Source organism: Podarcis melisellensis, assembly GCF_964234715.1.
Source record: "Podarcis melisellensis genome assembly, chromosome: 13".
Classification (NCBI taxonomy): Eukaryota; Metazoa; Chordata; class Lepidosauria; order Squamata; family Lacertidae; genus Podarcis; species Podarcis melisellensis.
Window position 1 is genome coordinate 30,631,655 of NC_138545.1, and position 5,762 is coordinate 30,637,416.

The window sequence follows — 5,762 nt, forward strand, 5'->3', positions numbered from 1 at the left end:
ATAATGAATGTGGGCTTTTAATTTGTGTTTGCGTGTTAGACACACACAGAGAGGCATTAAATTTTAATTCTATATTACATGTTTACTTAATTCATGTATTCATTACAGTTCAGGAGGTGCAGCTACAACCTGAAAAATGTTAGTGCTGCATTTTTTTCCCTTTTTAATGATGGGGTTGCCTTTAATATATATTTGACTGTATTATGTTGGCTGACAGGGCGTCCCTTATTCTAATTCATCCCCTTTTCTTGGTGTCACAGCGGATTCATTTAAAAAAAAAAATCCAGTATCCAAAGGAGACCATCACATGGTTAAATTAGTGCTGGATAGACCCAGAACATCCTCATCATCTGAATTATATCCTGACCTTCCTCCTCAAGTAGCAAATGGATACCCAATTTCAAAATAAAAAATCACCACGAAAACACTCCAAAAGTTTTAAAGCTTTCTAAAAACAGTTACAATGAAAAACATCTAAAAGCAGTTTCAGTTTTAATATATATATAGCTATAAGCAATTACAGCTAAAAGCATTCTTTCTTCGGGTTTGTCAGGAATGGTGTTCTTCAGCCACTGAATGTCTGGGTAAATAGGAATGTTTTCACATTCTTCCTGAATGTTAAAGGGGAAAAGTTCCAGAAGAATTTCAAAGGTCTCCTCTCCAGCTGAGAGGCACATTCTGTTATCTCAAAGCATTTGTCTTGGCATTCAAGGCCTCACTCTGCCTGTTCCACAGAGTCCCAGCCCTTCCCCACCCCCTTGGACATTCCACATTCTTCAGTGGACTTTTAAAGGTTAGGATTTTGCAAGTGAAAGAAAGGTAGATGTGGAGGGCCCCTTAGGAGCGGTCTGTGGGACCCAATTTGACCCAATTGCTCCAATTGCCTTAAGGTCAGCCCTGATGAGACTGTGCAGGGGTTGGACTGACAAGTCCTGCACCTCCTAGGTCCCTGGTGTCACCATTCAGAGTACAGACTCAAGAACATGTTGTGGAAATAAAGGGGGGCATTTATTGGAAATCAGTTTTGTCACCTCTCCCACCCCCCAAACCCCGAGACAGTGAGCCCAGCCACCTTTTATTCACAGTCGCATAAGCACTACACTACAGCATGGCCATAAACTTGTATGGTCAACCGCTGAAATATACACCCAATATGTAGCAATGGAGATTTATGTTACTGCTTTATGAATGAACACTGTGTTTTATGTATGGTCTCTATATTTTGTGAATTACCTAAGAGCCACCAATAGAATCTGACACCAATTGGGTACTACCAAACAGTGACCCCTATTGCTGAAAGCAGGTAACCAGCAGGGAATGCTTCAGCTCAGCTTTTGCACTGTTGGCTGAACACCCCCTGCTATGCAGATAATGGATGCCCTTCTCTATTATGCTGGTGTAAACCCTGGTGCAAAGTCTTCCAAAGTCTTCCTAATTTATAAAGTTCCAAAATACAGGCCAAAAGAGAGCAGGTCTGGGAAGTGCGAGGCCCTGCTCCGTATAACTCCTGCCCTGTCATTTGATAGAGTGCCCACTTGCCCTCCTTCTTGACATGGAATGCTCTCTATTGGAGTCTCCAGGTCCAGTACAAAGACCATAAGAAGGGAGAGCAGGGACCTTGAAGTTCCCAACAGCTGTTAATCAAGCAAGCAAGCACACAGGTCACCTTTGTCACAGTCAGGATGCCAATGTCCTGGCCAGGCCTGCACCCAATCTTGTTTTTGTACAATCTTGTTTGTCCCCAGTAACCAAAATTATATTATCAACATATACAAGTAGAAAAGTTGTTTTCTTTCATTTGCAAGGAATCGTACAAAACGAAGTGGCACTAATAAAGAAAAGTTCCAGGGTGGCAACAGAAAGCAAACTAAAAATGCTTTTGCAGTTCATCAAAATTATCCAGCAATATCAAGTTATAGGAAAACTGGTGCTATTAACAGTAATCCTTCTAGTTGGTTAATTGGTTCAGCAACTTCCATGCACATCACGTGTGATGCTAATTATCTCCCCCAAGAGTTAAATGATAACTAATCAGAGGCAGCTGCAGGAGAGCTATGGGATTCAGGTGAGGGTCAGATGCCTTGTCAATCCCAGCAGGTATATAAGAGGCCCCCAGGCCTACGGCCTGCCCATCGCCAAGCTCTGGAGTTTGCAAAATCCAAATAATGCAGCTGTTGGATATAGCCATGTGCCCTTCAAGTCATTCTAGACATCAATCTGCATTCCTCCAATATTACATGATTTCTGCGTATAGTTAAAGGAAAGGAAAAAGGCCCCCACCCAGGCAGTTTTCTATTCTTGTGGCCTTTTAAAACTTAAATTTTGCAAATTTGCATCCCACCCTAATTGCACCCCTAAAATGTGTCCCGGACCATCGCCATGGCTGCCCCCCCCCCCGCACTACACCACTGGATGCATGACCTCCAGAACTGTGACAGTTCTACACTGCTGTGTAGGCTCAGCTCAGAGGTGGGGTTGAATGTGGTTGCTGGGGTCTCAAGGCCATCAGCTGCCTGTTAGATAGTGAAGGGGACTTGGAAGCCATGCCTGCAGGTGGGTCTACCTGGTGCACAGCAGGTCTGTTTGGAAGTACCATGGCATAGAAAGAAGCTGGGATGGTGATGGGTTTAGTGTTGACTTGGTAGTTGATGGAAACTCGTCAAGAACCTGCCTGGCAGATGACAGCAGAGAAGTGAGGCCTAACTCATCTGCACCTGTTGTCCTTCTCAAAGACCATCTGTATTATTATCATTAACCGTAATGGTTTGTTATTCATGAGAATGACACGTTGGAACTAGTCTTGTCCAAGGCAGTTTTATGGGGACATCCAAAGTGTAGGGTGAATGCAACCTGTCATTTTGTGATGCCTCTTAAATGTGGTTTCTCATATGACTGTCACCATCACACAGTCAGAATTGACGAAGCTGCTGTTCAGGTTCAGTTGCAACCGGCAAAGCCTTTATTAGCCTTTATTAGAAACAAGTGGGTTGATTAAACAGTAAAATGAGCAAGTTGTGTGGATTAGCAGAATAGGTGCCAGAAGCAAAAAAAAATGCAGAAAGATGATGACTTCAACAGAAGGCTGACACAGAGCAATGCTTCCTGAACACTTTCTCCCCCTTTCACTGCAGTCCCCTGCAGGTTACCAAAAGGAGTTTTTCCATGTTTGCAAAAATCTCCCCCTCTTTCAGCTCAGCCTTATTCAGAAGTAGAAATGGCCAGAAGCCATTAAAAACTGAAACCAAGAATTAAGATGCAGGTATTTCAACATAGTTGGCCTTTGCTGGAAATTAACCTTAGTCCCAATCTAGTCATGCAACGGAAATGGTAGGGGATAAGAAATTAGGCTGTTCTTTCATGGTGTGGCATGTACTTCGCCTGGCACATTTTCTAGCAGGCTGCGGTATGTCTGGATCTCTTGCTCCAACTTGTTCTTAACATCCAGGAGCTCTTTGTATTCCTGGTCCTGGCCCTCCATTTCCAAGCGCTGCTCTGCCAGCTGCTGCTCCATGCAGGAGATGCGATCCTGTATTTCGGCTAGTTGAGCATTGTAGCGTTGTTCTCCTTCAGCCAAGGACACTTGCAGTGTGTCTCTCTAAAGGGGTGAGGAGGGAACAAGAGGTAGCATCCTAAGTGCCTTAAATATGTGGGCATGATCGAAAAGCTTTTGGAACCAGAAGCTATGCAGAAACCAGAGAGAAAGTACATAGGTGAGCATAAATCAAATCAGCCTGCCAATGGCTACTAACCATGATGTCTGTATACTACCCCCAGGATCAAGGTGCTGTTCCTCTGAATGCCAGTCACTGAGGAACAGATTGTCAATGATGCTCAAAGTGGCCTACAACATGTGGCGGGGTGTGGGTGGCACCGTGTTCTAAACCATCAAGCCTCTTGGGCTTGCCGATCAGAAGGTTGGCGGTTCAAACCCCTGCGACGGGGTGAGCTCCTATTGCTCTGTCTAAGCTCCTGCCAACCTAGCAGTTCAAAAGCACACCAGTGCAACTAGATAAATAGGTACCACTGCGGTGGAAAGGTAAACGGCGTTTCCATGCTCTCTGGTTTCCATCACAGAGCTCCATTGCACCAGAAGTGGTTTGGTCATCCTGGCCACATGACCCAGAAAGCTGTCTGTGGACAAACGCCAGCTCTCTTGGCCTGAAAAGCGAGATGAGTGGCACAACCCCATAGTTGCCTTTGACTGGACTTAACTGTCCAGGGGTCCTTTACCTTTACCCTCCCCCCCCTTATGTGACACCTTTGCTGAAGCCTCATCTAGTATGAAGCCAGGTTCAAAGTCTCTTCCATTAATCTACAAAGCCCTGAACAACCTAGGGTAGATTAGGAACTTTCTGAAACCTTATATCCTAGTTCGATCACTGAGATACAGTGGTACCTCAGGTTAAGAACTTAATTCGTTGTGGAGGTCCATTCTTAACCTGAAACTGTTCTTAACCTGAGGTACCACTTTAGCTAATGGGGCCTCCCCCTGCTGTTGCGCCGGCGCTGCGTGATTTCTGTTCTCATCCTGAAGCAAAGTTCTTAACCCGAGGTACTATTTCTGAGTTAGCGGAGTCTGTAACCTGAAGCGTCTGTAACCCGAGGTACCACTGTAATTATTTTATGTATTAATGATTACAACAGTGTTCCACTCTGCTTCATCCTACCCCACCAACCACTACTGGACCTAAGTTGAGCGCTCTCCCCTTGTGCACTCAAGCATCTGTCCCCACTGAATGTCTGGAGAGGACCCCATGGCATGGCATTGCATGGCATGATTGAAACTAAGGGATTTGTGGACCTGATTAGTCCCAGGATGGAAACCCACCGTGACTCCACCATGTGAGTTGCTTTGAGCTGCAAAAAGGATAGAGCAATAAGATGCATCCCACACTCTCTCTCCTTACCAGATTGCGCTGGGCTTGGAGATCAATCTCTAAGGCCTGCAGCTGACGTTTCAGATCAATGGCCTTATGGTTGCCCTCCTCGGCTTCCTTGCTAGTGGTGCAGATTTCCTGGTTCACTTCCTCCAGCTGAAACACAGATTGACTGAAACATCAGCATTTTCAGAGGTTTTATGTACTATTCGGTATGCGGGGGAGGGGGAGTAGAACATTGGCTTTGGCAGAACAAAAGAAAAGAAAAGAGCACATTCTTTTCTATTTTAAAGATGCTGAGCCAGGATTGTATATGCTTTGATTTCCCCCCACCTCTTTTTTTAGAAGCTCTAGTTATTGAAACCTGAATAACATTGCACTTTTGGATATACTGCTGCACGGTTCTTTGATTAGCCAAAGGGAAGAGCAGTGGCAAGACCTGGGTTCCAATCTCCATGCAAGGTCATGAAGCTTGCTGGCTTACCTTGAATTAGTCACCATCTCCCAGCCTAACCTACCTCACAGGCTTGTTGTGAGGATGAGATGGAGGAGGTGGGAGGAACCACACATGGTCTTTGGGGGAAGGTGTGGGTGTAAAATTAGTGAATAACAAAACAACGCAGAGCATCGTACCACCACCATCACCCTGGAGACTCCTGCAGTTCCTGCCCTTTTTCCATCAGGCTTCTTCTTTTAAAGTTTTGCTTCCTTACAGGGGCCGGATTCATTTACCTTGCCTTCATACCACTCTGCAACCTCCTTGCGGTTTGAGTCGATCGTCGCTTCGTACTTGCATCTTATCTCCTCCAGGATTTTCTTCAGATCTGGACCAGGGCAGGCACTGATTTCCAGGTTGACATCACTTGAACAAAGTTTTTGCAAAGA

General features: G+C 45.2%; 1 long non-coding RNA gene across 1 annotated transcript; it reads right to left on the reverse strand.

Moving 5' to 3' along the window:
- Nucleotides 1-2,936: 2,936 nt before the first annotated feature.
- Nucleotides 2,937-5,120, reverse strand: LOC309355619. The gene is made up of 2 exons (XR_014162568.1): nucleotides 4,908-5,120; nucleotides 2,937-3,595 (listed from the first exon to the last, which is right to left on the reverse strand). It is a non-coding gene; the product is annotated as an uncharacterized lncRNA (long non-coding RNA).
- Between the last annotated feature and the right edge of the window lie 642 nt (nucleotides 5,121-5,762).